Source organism: Bubalus bubalis, chromosome 11 (assembly GCF_019923935.1).
Source record: "Bubalus bubalis isolate 160015118507 breed Murrah chromosome 11, NDDB_SH_1, whole genome shotgun sequence".
In the NCBI taxonomy this organism is placed as follows: domain Eukaryota; kingdom Metazoa; phylum Chordata; class Mammalia; order Artiodactyla; family Bovidae; genus Bubalus; species Bubalus bubalis.
In genome coordinates this window covers 89,081,419-89,100,816 of record NC_059167.1, presented here as the reverse complement: position 1 = coordinate 89,100,816, position 19,398 = coordinate 89,081,419, and the positions used below count along the sequence as shown (strand labels likewise).

Below are 19,398 nucleotides of genomic sequence, written 5' to 3'. Positions count from 1 at the left end.
ACCGCTTCTGCAATGCCTTGGAAATGTGGAAAGTCTGCTTTGAAGAGTCTTCATTCAAGGCAGTAAAATGCAGAATAGAGCAGAGATAAAGATTTCACTAGAGACCTCCTTCCAATCAGTTGCTCCATATTCTTTGTGTGGGGTTGATTAACCAGCTGTGAATCTGCATATCTAAATCTTCATCTTGCTCCCTCTTTCCATTTTGTTCAAAGCCTAACAAGAGAGACTTACAAAATGTTTTGTAGAAATCAAAATGCGTTATTTGCAAAGCATCCCATCAGAAGGGAAATCAGGTGAGGTTGGCAGGGCTTTTCCTAGTGAATGTGCACTAATTCCTAGTGGTTGCCAGTTCTTTTTCTTTTTTTTTTTTTTCCTAACTGCTTGTAAACTAGAGGAATGCTATCAGTTGTAAAAGGAAGTTCTATAAAGGGAAGCAACAGCTTTGCAGATCAGGGATGACAGGATTCTAGTGCAGCTGAAACCCAGCTTCCCCCACGGGCAGCAGGAGGAAGTGAAGACATGGAAGATACTAGCAAAGGAAGCTACATCAAGGTGAAATTTCCAAAGAACAGAACCACAAGAGGTTTTCCATGGGAGCAGGATTTAAAAACCGAAACTGGGAAAAGATAGTAGAAACAGAATGAGCTGGAACATTTGATTTCAACTCGGAATCCCGCCCCTCCAGGACTGCTAGAACTCTTGTGTGCAGGGTACACACAAGAAGACCTCATGCAGCCCTGTTGAGCTGGAGCTCCCGTTACCTGGGAGCTAATGGTACCAGAGGGAACGTGATAGCAACCCGATGTGGGGTCATCTTCAGGAGCAGTTCCCTTTGCAGTCACGGAAAGGAGCTGGCTTTCAAGTACAGACATGCCTCCTCAAGTTCTGATTGATTGCCACCTAGCCACCTTGCTTGCAAATCTCACTACAGCCACCAGAGGCGGTATTTACGTTATTGATAAGAGGTTGGGAGGGGACGATAGAGGATGAGATGGCTGGATGGCATCACTGACTCAATGGACATGAGTCTGAGTGAACTCCAGGAGGCCTGGCATGCTGCGATTCATGGGGTCGCAGAGTCGGACACGACTGAGCGACTGAACTGAACTGAACTGAACTGGGTTTTTCCAAAACATGCCATCTGGTGGCTGCTATTGGAATCACAAGACCTGTGTTTCAGGTTAGAACCAGTGTTTTGGGTAAGCGTTGGTAAGGATAAATGCAAAGGATAAAAGATTCCATTTACAAGCAAGCGTGCCGACTTACTTTAGTGTTTGTAAAGTCACAGTAGCTATGAACAATTCCAGGTGGTGAGAAATCGCTTGTGGAGGGGAAACAGAAAAGACCAATGGAAAGACGCATAATAGGCATATTTATGTGTGTTGGGGATAGATGGAGGGGGTTGTCCAGACAAGACAGAAGACAAGAGGGAGAGAATTAGAAGGAAAGGAAAGTGGACCAACTTAATGAGATTGGAGGAGTTCCTGACGTATGCCTTAGACCTCAGTTAATCCTTTTACTCTTAAGGATCTCCCTCACTTTACCATTTAATTTAATTTAACTTAATTTAATTCAACAAGCCTGTATTGAACACAGAAGTGCTTCACAAGATGTGGGCAATCCTGAGTGATCAGGAAGAGCTGTCCTCACTTCTTAAGCAGCTCAAAAGAGTTTAGCCCCTGAATTCTGTGACATGCTTAGGGTTTTGGGGAAGATGTCTTCCTACTTCATACATTAAAAAAAAAAGTTTTTAATTGAGTAAAACACATATGGCATAAAATTTACTCCTTTAACCATTTTTGAGTGTATAGTCAGTAATTTTAAGCACATTTACATTGTGCGCAACCATTATCACTTCAGAACTTTACTCATCTTCCCAGAGTGAACTTCAATAACTATTAAATGCTAATTCCCCATTCCCCCTTCTTCCCCGCCCCTGGTGACCACCATTCTCCTTTATGTCTCCATGATTTTGACTGTTCTAGGTACATCATATAAGTGGAATCATACAGTGTTTTTGTGTGTGTGTTTGGGTGACTGGCTTACAGTCACAATGTCTCCAAGGTGCATTTATGTTATGATTTGTGCCCGAGTTTCCTCCCTTTTTGAGGAGGTGCATGGATACACCCCATCTTGTTTACGCACTCATCGCTTGATGGGCGCTCGGGTTGCTTCCGCCTCTTGGCTGTTGTGAGCAGTGTGCTGTGAACATGGGCGTGCAAGTATCTGCGTTCAGTTCTTTCAGATATTAATATAACGAGAAGTGAAACTGCTGCATCGTGTGGCAGTTCTGTTTTCAAATTTTTCAGAAACCATCATACTGTTTCTACCACACCTCATGTTTTTTTTTGTGAAGAAATGCCACCCCTACTTAAGCCAAACACAGAGTCCCCCAATGAATGAGAATTGGAGAATTCCTGAGGTGGAACTTTATCACCAGGTGGGAAGGAAGGGCTTGTGTTTTTCCAAATTCACCTCTTGCTTCTCTCCCTGGTAACCCCTACCCTGGACTTGCCTAGCACCAACATATTTAAGCCAAATTTCAAATCCACCAAGGCTGGAATGGAGAAGAACCCTGACTTTCTCAGTGGATTGAAAGGGGTAGGGGCCCAGTTAGTGAGTTGGAGGGTGATGCCTGCTGTCCATGTGAAGCCTTATCCTCTTGACCTTGGGGAATTTGGGGTCCAGGCTGAGGTCTCATCAGAAACAGAAGGAGAATCAAGCCTCAGTGTTGAAGGGAAGACTCACAAGACTATCATCTTCCCTCCCAGCGCCTGCCCTGCTGCTGAGGACAGCTCCCCTTGGAGCAAAAATGCAAACAAGAGAGCCCAGTCCCGCCGTTACTCCACGTGTCATGCAGGGGGCAGCCTGACATGGAGAAAAGGCAGCTTTGGGATTGGAGAAACCTGAGTTTGAATCCTTCTGGCGCGTACCGGTCATATAACCTCAGATGTGTTCCTCAGTTTTATAGAGACACATTTCAGGGTTGCCAGGGCCAGCGATGAGCACATTGGCATCTTCAGTGCCTGCACTGTAGTAAAGATGGCATGGCATGGCGCGTGTCGAGTGCCAAGCACAGCACCCAGAGCGCAAGGGTTCCCCGGACATTCCCTACTTGCCTTCCGCACCGATCTTGTCTCAGTTACTGACTTTGATCATGTTCCTCCTGAGTTTTCATCTCTCTTATCTACCAGGGCCAGCCTTCTGGGACTGTTCTCACCAAGAAGGGCTCCATCTTTGATTATTTCCAGTTGAATTCTTGGTCCAACTGGTCTTCTCCAGATGAGCTCAGACACATACCTCTCAGGCCCGCAATTCAATACATATGGGGAAGGAGTGGGAGGGGCACCACCCCGTCCTGGAGCTAATGCCAAAATAGGGCAAGTGCTTGTCACTATCTCATCTGAACACCGGCTCTGAATGACGGGAGGTTGCCCAGTCCCGACCTTGTCTGGCTTTTGTTAAATTGTGTTACAGCCTTAACGTTACTTAACTGTAGAGGACTTTGGGATGTGTGTGTGTGTATGAGTCTGTGGGTTAATAGCAATTTGTGATAGATGCCTTTGGCACCCACATACTCAATAACACCCACACTCACAAAAAAAAAAAAAGAAGGGGGAGGGGAGTTGTTTTTATGGGAGATAACATAACTGCTTGCAATTTGGCTATTCATTGTATCTTTGGCATTTTATGTACTGCATTAGCGGAGGCAATTTCATGCATATGGATATAATGCATTAAGTGGAGGCATTTAAATATAGTGAAACTAATTTTATGATGATTAGTTGAAGGAAAACATTGCATTCGTATCATCTATATAGAAGCCAATTTGCATGAAAATGCCCAAAGTTGCTATGCCAACATTTTCTGTGCTGCTGGTCGGGGTCGTCTCCGAGTCAAGACTTTGTATTAAAAATCGGTCTCCAGTGCCCATGTCTTTAATTCATTGCAAGCTGTAGGCCATTTGCTCACAAAGCGCTCGCAGTAAAACAAATGAATAGCTAAAATACTCATTTGCATGATTCCCATTTGAAAACGATTCCCCTGAAATTAAAAAAGCGTGTTACTCGGTTGTGAAGATGGATGGGCCAGTGAGGCGGGCAATTAATATTTTCGGCGTTCTCTTTAAAGCCCTCCCAAGACTAGGAACAGCACATGCCAGACAAATTGGGCCCCACAACAGTTTCAGGGCCTCGGCGGCAGCAGCTTGCTTCCACTGTCTCCCCTTTATTGTCTCACTTACATTATGCAGTAATTAAAACTATTTACCATTCCTACTTATCCGCCATCTGCTACCGCGGGAGGTTCCTCTTCTTTAGAAAGCTTCTTAAAGAGCAGCAAGAAGAAGGCGAAGGTTTGGCCCTGACTGCAGGAAGGGGCTTTGGGGGTTTGTCTTCTCCTCCTGGCCATGTCCACCTGTCCCTCCGTGAAAGGAATGAAGGAATGACGGGGGAGGTAGTGTAGTGATGCTGAGTTTCTGAGCGAGTTGGTCTGGGTGGTGGGACTCTACTAGAGCACAGCTTTCTTCCTCTTTTGGGGGGAGTCCTGGCTTAGATCTGGGGCAATTCATATGTCTAGGGGGAGCCTAAGCCTGGAACTTTTCACCAATAATGACTGCAAAGATCTGGGTTTTTTTTGGCTAAGCCGTACAGCATGTGGGATCTTAGTTCCCCAGCCAGGGATCACATCTGTGGCCCCTGCTTTGGAAGCACAGAATCCTAATCACTGGACCACCAGGAAAGTCCTAAGGTCTGGGGGTTTTGGCCACTTGATTGGGGTCTGGGGCAAAGCCACTAACTATAGTTGTTCAAGTAGTTTATTGCACAAGTGTGCTCAGCCCATGAGGCTGTAAAGGCTGACGTCCCTCCTGTGGTCCCTGTGCCAATCTGGGGACCTATGGAGCCATATACATGCCAAGGGGGTGCCTTCTTCAAATTCACACAAAGACACTATGATCTCACTGCGCTTCATCTGAGAGAAGCCTTTTTTTTTTAACTTTTCTTTTTAATTTAAATTTATTTATTTTGGCTATGTAGCATGTGGGATCTTAGTTCCCTGACCAGGGATTGAACCTGTGCCCCCTTAATTGGAAGGGTAGAGTCTTAACCACTGGGTCACCAGGGAAGTCCCAAGAGAAGCCATTTTGAAAGCAACCAAGTTGCTGCCTCTTTTGTGCGGTGCCTCGCAGACTGGTTCAAGCACAGGACCTGCTTAGCACTTGTTTGCAGAGGCTGAGCTAGGATGTCCAAAGAGCAGCCTACTCTATGAGCATTTCTGTTTCCTCCAGGGCCCACCCCCGACAGAGCAGCACAGACAGAGAAACCAAACTGGGCAGGAAATGGGAACCGACTCGCTCAGCAGGATGAAGTGGGCCCTGGAGTCTGCAGACTCTCAACCCGCGGCTGCCCCAGGAGGACAGGGTCTGAATGGAGAACACCTTCCGCTGCTCTCCTGAGCCCGCCTGGAGCTGGGCATGTAGCAGGTTTTCCGAAGTACTTGTTGAGTTAAGCCAACAGTGAGGCTATCTGTCTTGACGTCACCGCCCAATCATGATGCCTGCTCTGAAGCTTCATCCCACAGGCCCTCTCGGCTCACATCTCGCCTTCTTAATGGTCTTTTCCTGGAACGTAACCAAAGGGTTTGGATTAGCCCAGAACCCTGCCCCTTGGCTGTGACTTTTCTGGCTTCATTACTTGCCGGAGGCCATGGGGCCACGCACACAGCACATGCGGCCCCATCTTTTCCTGTCCTGTAACTTCACCTCCGCTATCTGGCCCTCTGGGACCTGGGGCCTCGCCTGCCCAGGTCCACAGAGATAGCTCTCTTGGCCTTCACCAGCTTACGTATTAATAGGTTAGTACTTGGCATGGCTATCACGTCCTCCCTCTCCAGGTGACCCTGGAAGCTCTTAGAATTGGGCAGATCAGAGAGCATGCCTGGCCACTTGTAAGTGGGAGCTTCCCTGGTGGCTCAGATGGTAAAGAAGCTGCCTGCAACATGGGAGACTTGGATTCAATCTCTGCGTTGGGAAGATCCCCTGAAGATGGCAATGGCAACCCACTCCAGTATTCTTGGGCTTCCCTGGTGGCTCAGATGGTAAAAAATCTGCCTGCAACATGGGAGACTTGGATTCAATCTCTGCGTTGGGAAGATCCCCTGAAGAAGGCAATTGGCAACCCACCCCAGTATTCTTGCCTGGAGAATTCCATGGACAGAGGAGCCTGGCATAGGGTCGCATAGGATCAGATACGACTGAGCGACTAACACATTCACTTTTTTCACTTTGTTGATGCTTTACTGACAATGTTGGTTTGGGTTCTACCAGGAAAGGTCAGTTTCAAATCAGAGCTTTGTCCAGTCAATGTGTGGACTGTCTCTGAAGGCAGTGAGTTCCCCATGTCATTGTCACTAAAGATACGATTGCATGTGGGAGTCATATGACAGAGTCTCCACCCCCAACACAAAGGCCCCCGCCAGGGACTAAGAGCTCCCCTGCTGTCTAGACTAACCAGAAACTCATGCTCACTAACGGGACAGAGAAAGAAACTTGGTGGATGATGTGGCCCATATAGTTAAAGTAAATGAATACCTATGTGGTGAAAAGGCCAGACTTAACCTAGAGGATGATTCTCTCTAAGCCTTGGCCACAGTCAGAAGGGGAACCAGGGGTGCCTTTCAAATCCTGCCATATCAGCAGCTGTTTATACCACAGATAGAAAGCATGTTTCCTGCCCAAGCCTCAGCCACTATGGGCCAGCCAGGGAGCCCAAGGCAGTCAGTGTGCAAGAAAGGGCACTGACCTTGGAGTCGGCAGCCCTGGGTTGGACTCTCTTCTTGGCCATCAGTTGCCTTACCTGAGAGTGGTCATCCAAACTCTCTGCCAGTCTTGGTTTTCTCCTCCATTAAATAAGGTTTCACAGCTGTCTGTCTTTTGACAGGTTGTTTTGAGTCCATCAGTTAACAGTGTATTTTAGCACTTAGTCTGTATCCTCAGAGCAGGTGTGTGCTCCCCCTGGAGCAGGTGGAAGCATCTTTGTACACAGGAGAAGCTCTGTAGATATAAGTATGTGAGATGTCAGTTGCCCTTAGCTTGCACCTGAGCATCGCCCAGCTCTGCAATCCAGAGTCGGGCACTTGAAAGACAGGACCAGCCCTTGTGGAGGAAGGACAATACAGTTATATCCTAATATTGCTAAGGCCCCGCTCTGTTCCCAGGCCCTGTGCTATGCCCTTCACATGAGTGACCTCCTTCCAATTTGTACGTCTTTATTCTAATGGGAAAATTGAAACTCAGAGGTTTTGGGTTGAGTCCCAGAGTCCAGTGCTCTTCCTTACTTGCTGTGTGACTTTGGACAGGTCACTTGCCTTCTCTGAGCCTCCATCGCCCCATTTCTAGCCCACAGCTGCTGCAATTCCCCATCCCACACAGCCTTGCAAATCCCCCACTGGCTGCTACACTGCATCTCCTGGCAAATCATAATTGTTACTGTGGGCTTTGCTATTAAGATGTGAGTTAGAAAGAAACATTCCTAGTTGCTGAAGTAGACATCAATAAAAGTAAACCAGGAAACAGGAATCGGAAAACAAGATGGGGTGGGGGCGGGGGCTGGCAGAAAATGCAAAATCAATCCCAGGGAGACCTTCACCTGCTTCGAATTTGGAGGGCATGGCCAGAGGGGAAGAAGGAGGAAAAACCAGCTACTCACTTAGTAATCACCACTAAAGATCAACACTGGACCAAAATAGAATCCCATGTAGGAAACGATCTTGCTTCACGGCCCCGGAAAAAAAACTTTTTTAACATAGAGAAGCCATTTAAAGCAGAAAAAATATTTGTATGTAAAAGGAAATATTTTAGGTAGGAGTTGAATACCAAATGATTTTGGGTCTCTGCGGGGAGTAATGAGGCGTAGCAAACACACAATTCTATATGCATGTAATATTATCATCGCACGCCTCGGAAAGCTTTTAAATCACAGAAATGCAGTTAGGGACCATTGTACAAAATAAACATCCCACTTGGTGTGTTGCCTGCTCTAAGTTCCTTGATCTAGAGTGGCACTGCCAGATTTTTACAGCCCCATAAATTAACGTGGTGCTGATTTGATTGAGCTAAATTAATAAGACTTGTGCTTTGTTGCAAAATAACTATTACAGTATGTTGTGGGGATGCGCTGCCGATAAGGAAATTGCTGCCTTTAACAATCCCACTGAAGTTTCATGGAGGATTTCAAAACCGATTTTAATTAAAACAAAAGCCGATGTGTGGCAATAATGTGGGTGTTAAGGAGAGAAAATGCAAAATGTCTTTTTAAATCCATTTTAATATGTCTTAAGGACTGGATGATCGATGTGGTAAGAGCTGGCGGCTGACACCATGCTGGTACCCAGCCCGTGCTGCCTGCTTCAGCAGCAGTGGCACTCGGGCCCACCCTCAGGTTGGGTGCTGGTTCTCCACTTCCGGCTCAGGGCTCAGCTCCTGAGCTGGGGCTCCTGTGGGGAGGACTTCCTTTGCAGGTGCTTTCTCAGACTTTGGTAGAGTCCTGTTCTCCTGGCCACTCCGGACTGGAGCTGAGAGCTGCAGGGTCATAGCCTCCAGGCCTGGCTCTGGCCCTGAAGACCAGGTTGCATCCCGCTCCCCACTCCCCACTCCTGTAACCAGCTGCCTGGGTGCTACCAAGTGCAGAAGGTGCTGAGGAGTGGGGCTTTGAAATAAGAAACAGCTGGAGTGTGGTAGCATGAGGTTGGGCAAGTGCGTGAAATTACCGGGCCAGGAGGCCAGGCAGGGCACCTGCAGACAGGGCAGCTGGGGCCCAGGAGGCTCAAAACTGGAGCCACTGGGGACCTTGGGGGCAGAGGAGACTCTGAATCAAGGTAGGGAGCGTGGCTGGTGTGGGGGCAGGAGTGAGAGTTGGCTAGACAAGGTCTGTAAGTCTCAACCTCCCATTACCTCAGTTTTGTCAGCTGTAAAATGGGGATGATACAATTTACCTCACCCAGCTGCTGTGAGGGTTAAATGAGGTTGGTACCTGGCACACAAATGCCTGAAAATGTTAGTCATTGATATAGAAAAAACAACAATAACAATACTAGCTTCCTTCTTAGGGCTTCCCTGGTAGCTCAGTCTGTAAAGAATCTGTCTGCAGTGCAGGACACCTGGGTTTGATCCCTGGTCAGGAAGATCCCCTGGAGAAGGAAATAGCAAACCACTCCAACTTCCCTAGTGGCTCAGATGGTAAAGAATCTACCTGCAGTGCAGGAGACCTGGGTTTGATCCCTGGTCAGGAAGATCCCCTGGAGGAGGGCATGGCAACCAACTCCAGTATTCTTGCCTGGAGAATCCCATGGACAGAGGAGCCTGGTGGGCTACAGTTCATGGGATTGCAAGAGTCAGATATGACTTAGCAACTAAACCACCACCACCTCACCACAGCTTCCTTTTTAACTTGTCATGTTTTTAGTCAGAGATAATCAGCCCCTGACCTGGGGGTCTTGATATGTGATCTACACAATGCTAACATACAGAAGAGGCAGCCACGTTCGGAGGCCCTGTGATGTCCTGGATGCCTGTTCTGAGCAGCGTGTTCACGTGCTGTCTCATCGTTCTTCTCAACTGCAGGGAGGCTTGGAGGTGAAGAAATATGCAGCTGTGTCACATGGTGTCCTAAGTGGTGGAAGGAGATGACCCAAAGCCCTGCTCTGATTACTAGGTCAGTGGCTTTCAACCTTCTTTGAAAAAAATGACCCAGTATGTATACACATGCTAATAACTAAAGTAGAATTTTTACAAAATAATACTCTTAATTCAGAGGATGCACGTAATGTTTTTATTCTATTTCCTTTGTAAAAGAAATTGTTCATGGCACTAAATTCTTGGCAGCCCACACTTAGAACTCAACCTGCAGTGCGGAAAATGCTGCACACGCCTATTACCATGGGGGAGACTTTCTACGTGTTGTCTGATTCAACCATCCCACCCACCCTGGGAGTGATGGTGGTGTGCCCATTTTACAGATGAGGACCTGAGGCTGAGGAAGGAGGGGTGATTTAGTCCCAGCCCTGACCACGCAGCCTATGATTGCTCCGTGTGTTGGCTGTCCCCGTACCACACGTCCACAGGGGAAGAGCCCTGGCTCCTGGCTCCCTCCGAGAGCCCACCCGGCGCCTGACACCGAGCAGCCCCCAGTGACTGTTCATTGCATAAATGGATGGGTGGTGGGGCCAGGGCACCATTTCCCTTGGGGGCTTAGCTTCCCTCCTTGAGGAGGGGCTTCCTGTGTCTCCCCAGAAGCAGAACTGGCTTGACCTCAGAGGCCTCTCCAGGTCAGAGGTTGCAGCTAAGAGAACTGGAAACACTTTGAGGGAGAGAAGAGAGCTGGGCCCTCGCAGGGGGCTGTTGCAGCCCACCACCTGGGGGCCCGTGAGGAGTGGTGGGAGCCTCCCTAGTGGAGGAGCAAGGTATGACCCTTCAGAGGAGGCAGACAGGAAAGTTCATGGAAGAGCAGAGAACTCAGTTGTCTCCAGGAGCCCATGGGGAGGAGGGGTCAGGTCCACATCATTATAGGATGGAGGCTGAAGAGGCCTCATCCGCTTCTGAGGGGACAGTTCCAAGGCAGGAGCAGCAGCCTCCACTGGATGTTTGCCCTTAAACACCGAGGGAACTTGGTCTGCCCATTGACTCCACCAGCCAGGATTGAGACTGAGCCGTGGAATCATAAAGATGCAGACATTGTCTGGGTCTGGTGGAGGCCCAGGGGAGGGGGTGGAGTGGGGAGTGGGCGGCAGAAGTGTGTCCTAAGTGCTGGGAGTCAGCTAAGGGCGGGGGGCAGATGCATCAGAGCCATGTCTCACAGCCCCTGGGAAGAAGATGGTGAGAATGAACTGCGAGAGGTCAAGGCCTCCTAAGGGGCTATCCAGGCCTCCGGGCCCAAGGCTCCTTCCCCAGAGGGAAATTTCCACCTCCCTTTGCCAGGGGACACTAGTCCCTTGTCTGTTTCTTCCTTGGGTTTTATCCTGAAGAGGCTGTTCTGTTCTGTTGCAGATTCCCTTTGCCCCAGCACCAAAGCAGAGGAGACCCAGAAGGATAAGCCAGAACGTTGGAGAGCTGGGTTCCTACCCCAACAATAGGGTAAGAGCACCCCATCTGTACCCTCACCACACCATGGCTGCCTCATTCCGAGGTCTCAAACATACCTATGCAGCATGCTCAGTCGCTCAGTCATGTCTGACTCTGTGACCCCATGGACTGTAGCCCACCAGGCTCCTCTGTCCATGGGGATCCTCCAGGCAAGAACACTGGAGTGGGCCGCCATTTCCTTCTCCAGAGGATCTTCCTGACCCAGGGATTGAACTTGAGTCTCCTGCACTGGCAGGTGGATTCTTAACCACTGAGCCACCTGAAACAAACCTATACCAGTGGACTTTGGGGTCCAGGGTCGTTTCCTCTCATTCGCCTCATAGCAGAATGATGAATCTCACCATTTTGAAGTCAGAATACCTGAATCTAAATCCCACCTCAGCTCTTTCCTGGTTGGGCAACATTGGGAGAATGATTTCAGCCTCTGAACCTTAGTTTATCCACCTTGGGATAATAATAGTCCTTACCTTCCTTTTGAAGGAATGATGCTAAAGCTGAAACTCCAGTACTTTGGCCACCTCATGCGAAGAGCTGACTCATTGGAAAAAACTCTGATGCTGGGAGGTATTGGGGGCAGGAGGAGAAGGGGATGACAGAGGATGAGATGGCTGGATGGCATCACTGACTCGATGGACATGAGTCTGAGTGAACTCCGGGAGTTGGTGATGGACAGTGAGGCCTGGCGTGCTGCGATTCATGGGGTCGCAAAGAGTCGGACACGACTGAGCGACTGAACTGAACTGAACTTACCCTACAGGGCTGTTGTGAGGATTAAATGACCCCGTGCAGATGAAGCAATGGCACCTACCAAGCACTGACAAGAGGTAGAATTCCCATTTTTATTTTCTTCATCCCTCCCATGTGCAGTGACGAGGGTCTCAGTAAGATTCATGCTGGGGCCTGGAGTTGGGGCTGAGATAAAGTCCTACATAAGGCAAGCACCTGCCTTCAAGCAGCTGAGTGCCAGGGAACCAGAGAGATGGTGAAAAGCTGAAGAAGCCCTGCTCTGGGATACTGCTCACGTGGCTGCAGGGTGTGGCTGGGTTTCCTCATGGGCGGGGTGACTTACATGGATGGTTGTGGTTTGGGGACTTGGGAGGTGGCAACCCCCGCCTCCCCCTGCTGCCTGTTGAACAGCGCTTGCTTGCTGTCTTCTAAAATATGTTATTTATTTCTTCATTTGGCTCACTGGGTCTGAGTTGCGGCACGCGGGATCTTAGCTGCAGCATTGTGGGAAAGCTTCTGGTTGTGCCCTGAGAACTCTTAGTTGTGGCATGTGGGATCTAGTTTCCTGACCAGGGGTTGAACCTGGCACCCTCCACTGGGAGTGCGGAGTCTTAGCCACTGGTTCACCAGGGAAGTCCCCAGCCCTTGTTTTCTGCTTTCTGCTGTGCTCTAGAACCCTAGGGACTCACACCCAGGTCTTCAGCCTCCAGATTCAGTGCTTCCCCTAAGAAGCCAGGAAACCAAGCTTCTCAGTCTCCTTCTTGCTGCTGCACCCATTTGCCAGCCCAGACAGCGCAACAGAAGGAACCCCGTGCCTATCAAGTCGGTGCTCTTCTCCTGTAGCTGCGGAGACTGAGGACTGGTCGGGAAATTAGCTCGGGCCCTGCAGGGACGCCATCAGACCCCATTGGGACCCAGTCCCCTGACTCCCAGACTGGGGCTCCTTCCACCAGCTCACAGCACCCCCTGTTCCCCTCTGCCTGCTGCACTGGGAGGGTTTGAGGGCAGAGGAGCAGGCGCCCTCCTGACCAGGCACACTCACTGTCCCCAGGAGCTCGAAGGCCCGACATTAACGGGATTTTCCTATTTTATTATCTCATTTTTCCTTATCCCGCATTCCCATTTGGACCCCATTTATCAATCCTCCCATTTCCTGCACTTTAAACAATTAATTTATTATCGCTTTTAACTTTTTGAGTTGGAGCCACTCTTTCAGTTGCTCCTAGTGAATCACTCTCACTTTTAGATTTTTGGCATTTTATATCTGAGGTTCTAATATTGCTTTTTAATCCAGTTGACTTTATTATGCATAAACTCAATATTTTCAGATCCTGATTTCTCTTATTATTTGTTTTTAAGAATATTTGTCGTCTTATTCTCAACTTTGACCTTTGATGATTCTCTTATCCTTCCTTTATTATGTGACTCTATTCTTCATTTTCGCTCCTCATACTCTCTTTTTGCAATCCTCTTTGCCTGAGGATAGGTGTTTACACCAGGAAGCAAGATGAATAGATGATGAGTTTGAAGGGTCCAACCCACACTTAGAGATGGTTGGATGCCTTGCACCAGCACCCCCCAACCCCCACCCCACCACTGTCTTTGTGTCCATCTGGCATGGCCACTTAAGGAAGACACTTCAGATCCTTTATCCAGGGAGTCTCACAATCAACTCTCCCCAGGCCACAGTTCTCAATGTGGTGACAGGGCTGGTTCATTGGAATCAAGTCGCCATTCATGTCCGCTGAGCCTTAAGAAGAGCTGTGCCTCTTACCCCTGCGATTTTCAATTATGTCGAGTCCAGGATCACATGTCAACAGTGTGATGCTTGTTGATGGTACCTCCTGATATCAGTCAGTCTTTTACTTCTTTCTCCCTTCTTGACCCCAGTCCAACCTGTCACTATATTTCACCTTGACCACCATAACAGCCTCAAGACCTCTCCATCCAAAGCTATTCTGTCTCTAACCCTTCTTCAAACAATTGTTGTTGTTTAGTCACCAAGTCATCTCTGACTCTTTGTGACCCCATAGACTGCAGCACGCCAGTCTTCCCTGTCCTTCAGTATCTCACCAGAGTTTGCTTAGACTCATGTTCATTGAACTGGTGATGCCATCCAACCATCTCATCCTCTATCGCCCCCTTCTCCTCCCACCCTCAATCTTTCCCAGCATCAGGGGCTTTTCAAATGAGTCAGCTCTTCGCATCAGGTGGCCAAAGTATTGGAGCTTCAACTTCAGCATCAGTCCTTCCAATGAATATTCAGGGTTGATCTCCTTTATGATTTACTGGATTGGTCTCTTTGCTGTCCAAAGGACTCTCAAGAGTCTTCTTTAGCACCACAACTCCAAAATATCAATTCTTCAGCACTCAGCCTTCTTTATGGTCCAACTCTCACATCTGTACGTGACTACTGGAAAAATCATAGCTTCGACTATATGGACTTTTGTCAGCAAAGAACAGCCACAGCCATCTTTCCTGGAGTGACATGCGATTGTGTTATCATCCTGCTTAAAAGCTTCCAAAGACCTTGGGAGGTTTGGATGATCAAGACCGTCCTACCTTGGGAACACAGGCCAATTGCTCAGGCGCCTGGACCGGGCTCACGTTCAGTGGGTAAGGAACCCTCACCATCTTTAGGACGACTTTTTGCACAACAACCACCACCCCATCACCTCACCACCCACTGGACTGAACCATTCCACTCCTTGTTTTGGTCACTTTAATTGAGAAAACTAATCTAGAGTTGTGGGAAAAGCACCTAGCAGATTCTATTGCTAGTAATGCAGCAGGCTGGGTTATTTAGACCAACGTTCATGGTAGAAACAACTAGAAATGTTGAATAAAATGAAAACTATTTTCTTAACAGCATTAAAGGCTGACAAGATGGTAAGAAGCTACAAGGCCAAAAACTGTGAGAACACCGAAGCTCCTTGTACCCTGTGGGTATTTGCCCAACAAGCAAACTTGAGTTTCAGTCTTGACATGACCGAGGGTATTTGGGGAAAGAAGGTAAAGCCCAGGGCCAGCAAAGGTGGTGAATCTGATAGGATGTCCTTCCTCATTGAGATTGGACTCCAACAGGAAACCCTCAGGGGAAGTGTGAACCAGAGGAAGACTGCCTCACCCCTTGCACACCCAGGGACAGTAAGAAAAGTTGCCTTGATTCTGGGCAGGGCAGGAGGGGAAAGAGCCATTCTTGAAAAGTAGATTTGCAGCCCAGGTTTGTATTACCTGAATGGTCAGAATAACTATGCTGCTGCTGCTAAGTCGCTTCAGTTGTGTCCAACTCTGTGGGTTGCCATTGCCTTCTCCTGTCAGGATAACTATAGCCATGAACTTAATTCACTGTCTTGGATCAGTAATGCCTTTATGGTACCTGACAGAAGTAAGCACAGATCTTTTCATTCCAAACCTCATATTTTGCCAATATCCTGATTGCAAGCACATGGGAGACCCTGAGCCAGAACTAACCATCTGAGTTGTTCTCAAATTCATGTCACACAGAAACTATGAGTCAATAAATGTCTGCTGTTGAGTTTGAGGATGATTTGTTACACAACAAGAGATAACTAACACACACCACTGATATGCAGGGTAGCCAAGCTGCATTTCTTCTCTGGGTCTCACCAGCATGGTGGAGAAATTGGACTAGGTTATGAATGGCAAATATATTTCATCCTGCCATAGAAATGTCAGTCACTTGGTGCAGTGTGAAGGATGCTGAGACTCGCATTTGTGTCAGGGTGACTGAGTACATTAGTTGGCTGGAGGAGAGTAGCAGCTGGTTTGCCATGTGTACTCCGCCCTAGACTAAAGGATCTCTAAAACCTACAGTCCTTAGCGTAGAAGTGACAAAAGCAGCCAGTTTCCTATCCTCCCAAGTCCTGTGTCTGAAATCACTTGAGTAAGAAGCACTGGCCAGGACTCTGGAAATGAACCTGAGATCAAATCTTATCTGTCACTTAATAGTTATATGACCTTTAGTGACTTAATTCATCTCTCTAAGCCCCAGCTTCCTCACCTATAAAATGGAGATTTTATCAAGGATTGAATGAAATTCATGGCAGCTAGTCAGTCTGTTCATCTGAGTCATTGGCTCACACACCACGAGCCCATCCTTGAGCTACTGCTGTCTCCAGGGATATAGAGGAGCAGCTCAGAGTCCCTGCCTTCAAAGAACCTGCTGTCTGCTTGAGGAGAGGAGTCTTGGCCACGAGCTACTATGAGAGAACCTTCCAAGCCAGGGCAAGCACAGTGTCTCATGGTCTGGAATTGCTGCATATGTTCTAGTAGTTCTCAAAGTGTGGTCCCCAGACTGTCAGCATCACCTGGGAACTTATTAGAAATTCAGATTCTCAGACCCACTCAGACCTATGGAATCAAACACCCTAGGGGTGGGGCCCAGCGATCTGTCAATCTGTGTTGTAACAAGCCCCCTTGGTTATTCTGATACATACTCAAGTTTGAAAACCCCTGCTCTAGGGGTTCATGAGACAGAGGGACCAGGAGAGGACTAATGGAGGATCTGGAATTTGAATTTTATTCATTCATTTTTTGTTTACTGGCTGTGCTGGGTCTTCATGGTTGCTTGCAGGTGTCTCTAGTTGTGGCGGGTGGGCCTGGTCTGTAGCTGTGGTGGGCTTCTCATTGCCATGGCTTCTCTAGAGCATGGGCTCTAGGCATATGGGTTTAGTTCCCCTGAGGCACATGGGATCTTCCCAGACCAGGGATCTGACTGATGTCCCCTACATTGCAAGGTGGATTCTTAATCACTGGACCACCAGGAAAGCCCAGATCTGAATTTGAATCCTTAGGAATGATTAGTATTTGAATAGAGGTGGAAGGACAAACGTGGGTTCAGGCAAGGGCAAATGGCATGACCAAAGGCAAGGAGATGGGACAACTTGGGATGTTCTGGGCACAGGGTCAGGGGAAGAGCTGGACAGAACAGAGTACAGATGTTGGAAAGAGCAGGGGCTTGGGTCGGGCAGGTGGGGCCTCAAGTGCCAAGCGAGGAGCTTGGCCTTGACCGAGCAGGCCAAGGCAGTCCTTGCAGGTTTTTGAGCAGGAGAGTGACAACAGTCTATCCCCTCTTTTAGACCCACAGGCCAGGTCTCACTGGGCTCTTGACACAGAGCAGTGCCTCCATCCATCAGCGTCCTCTAAAGCCAAGGAGACCCTGCTTCCAGGAGGCAGTGAGAGAGGAGGTGGCCTGCAGCAGCAGCTACGTGTCTCCCTCCTGCAGAGGGCCTCCCGAGCCCCAGCATAACGTGGGCCTTTGCAGGTATTGAATTATGAATGGAGGTTGCCCAGAAGTAATTGAGAACGTTATTGCCCCCCACACATGTGTCCTCTGCAAGGCTGCAACAATAGATTTTGTTGCTTCAACTCTCCAGGCTTGATATAAATTAGAGCTCTCACATTAACAGCGGGGACAGGGAACCTGTGGAGAGGGAATCCCATCCGAAAGACCTAAAAGGGAGAGACCCCTCAACTGTGTGCGTCGGTTACCCTCAACTTTTCCTTTCGCTTGATCTATTCCACCCATCCCTATTAAATAACTAATTATTTAACATCTTTTAAAGCTTTGTTATATATTAGAACAGGCAGGACACAAATGAGTGCTTTTAATAATATAAAAGCCCATTAGCTTCATTTACTGTTAATGTTAAAATAAACATGAGGCAATTTAGATATACTATTCCAATTTCACGGAAACTTTGATGTTTTTCTTCTCTAGTCACATAATTAAGCGAAAAACTACTAATGATATTAAGTTTGTACAGTGTTAATGACAGAAACAGGCACAAGCTGAAATTGCAGCCATTAATATGAAAAAATAAAATATTTAACAGGGGAGATAGATGAGTGCAATTTTAATAAACCAAAATGAAGAAAATTAATTTTAGAAAGTTCCACAGTCTTTCACATGCTACCATTACACAAGCCATCTCATGTATTATTTTTGTGGTCTGGATTATTTATCGATGGTCCAGAGGAATGCCCTGGTTTTTGCGTATTGTTTTGTGGATGATGAAGACTTTGCCTTTATTTGTTTAATTTTTTTTTTCCTTTCCCCTTTGCTTTACCACCAGTCCCCAGATGGAAAAGGCTTTATTTACAGCGTGTGCTTTGACAGACAGACCTTACCAGCAACCCGTAGGGGGAATGCAAGGGGCCATCAGGTAACCTCCTGAGAGGGTCTATCAGTGACTGCTGACCTTCAGGGCCTGGGTGGTTCCAGGGGCTGAAGTGTTGAGATTGCCTCACAGGTGATAGTTGGTGTCACAAGGGCTCCTTGTGCCGGGCAAGGCAGCTGCTGTTCCAACTCCAGCTTTCCTCTCTGGATCTGGATCTTGCTACTTAGAGTGTTAAATGGTGTCCTCCCCAAATTCGTGTCCACCTGGGACCTAGAATGTGACCTATTCAGAAATAGGGTCTTTGTAGAAGTGTAATTGGGCTTTCCAGGTGACTTAGTGATAAAGAATCCACCTACCATGCAGGAGACAGGGATTTGATCCCTGGATCAGGAAGAGCCCCTGGAGGAGGAAATGGCAACCCACTCTAGTATCCTTGCCTGGGAAATGTCAAGGACAGAGGAGCCTGGGGGGCTAGAGGCCATGGGGTCGCAAAGAGTCGGGAGACTTAGCTACTAGAATACCGTCAGAAGTGTGATTAAGGTGGGGGTTGAGATGGAGGTGGGCCCTAGATCCAAAGAGAGACAGAACAGACACCAGAGACACAGAGGAGAAGGCCAGGAGAAGACACGGCAGACCGGAGGCATGCTGCCACAAGCCAAGAAACCACTGGGCACCAGGGCTGGAAGAGACAAGGCAGGTTCTCCCCTAGGACCTTCAGAGGGACCGTGGCCCTGCTGACTCCTTGATCTCAGACTGGCCTCCGCAACTGTGAGAGAGTAAGTGTCTGGTGTCTTAAGCCACTAGGTTTGTGGTTATTTCTTATAACAACCCTAGGAAATCAATACACCGCTGAAGAGCAACTCCATGGAAGTCAGCACCCCGACCCATCTCATGGAGGCCACAGAGGGTCCAGGGACAGGAGGGTGCTTTAGGTCAACCTCATCAGTCTCCAAACAGTGGGGCCCCACACCAGGCCCCGTGGGGGAACACAGCTAAGACAGGACCGTGGCTGTACAGATGTCGGGTCAGTTATAGGACCTGGAGAGGATGTTATTTTCTCTCATGACAGGAAATCTGAGGAAGGGCAGCACCCTGGTTTTTCATGGCAGTGTTGTAGCGCTGTTGTCCAGGATGCAGGCACTCTCCATTTGTATCCGTTCTTAGGCTGTTGTCTCAGCTCCTAACCCACCTTCCGCTTTATGACACAAATTGAAGGCCACCATCCCCGTTTCTGCTTTGCCAGCTGCTCCCTGCCAGTGTCGGTCAATAGGGGACACTAGAGGGAGCCCTTGGGGCTGTTAATACCTTCCCGAGGGCTTCCTGCTCCTGCCGGCTCCCTCCGTCTTGGTCTCTTCATCACACAGACGCCATTCCTCGGAAGGCTGAATGAAT

At 48.3% G+C, this 19,398-nt stretch overlaps 3 long non-coding RNA genes across 9 annotated transcripts in view; 2 read left to right on the top strand and 1 right to left on the bottom strand.

Moving 5' to 3' along the window:
• The window catches only part of LOC123328216, a 46,764-nt gene extending 33,568 nt beyond the window's left edge, over positions 1-13,196 (top strand). Inside the window, exons 1-5 of one of the 7 annotated variants that reach the window (XR_006543016.2) lie at positions 7,732-7,858; positions 9,620-9,710; positions 11,042-11,128; positions 11,895-11,961; positions 12,537-13,196. This is a non-coding gene — a long non-coding RNA (uncharacterized LOC123328216). The other 6 variants (XR_006543015.2, XR_006543017.2, XR_006543018.2 and 3 more) reach the window with 6 other exon arrangements.
• Positions 1,069-5,766, top strand: LOC123328217. The gene is made up of 2 exons (XR_006543019.2): positions 1,069-4,455; positions 5,288-5,766. It is a non-coding gene; the product is annotated as an uncharacterized LOC123328217 (long non-coding RNA).
• On the bottom strand, positions 5,166-7,845 carry LOC123328218. Its single transcript, XR_006543020.2, has 3 exons — positions 7,707-7,845; positions 6,855-7,051; positions 5,166-5,620 (listed from the first exon to the last, which is right to left on the bottom strand). It is a non-coding gene; the product is annotated as an uncharacterized LOC123328218 (long non-coding RNA).
• Positions 13,197-19,398: the final 6,202 nt, after the last annotated feature.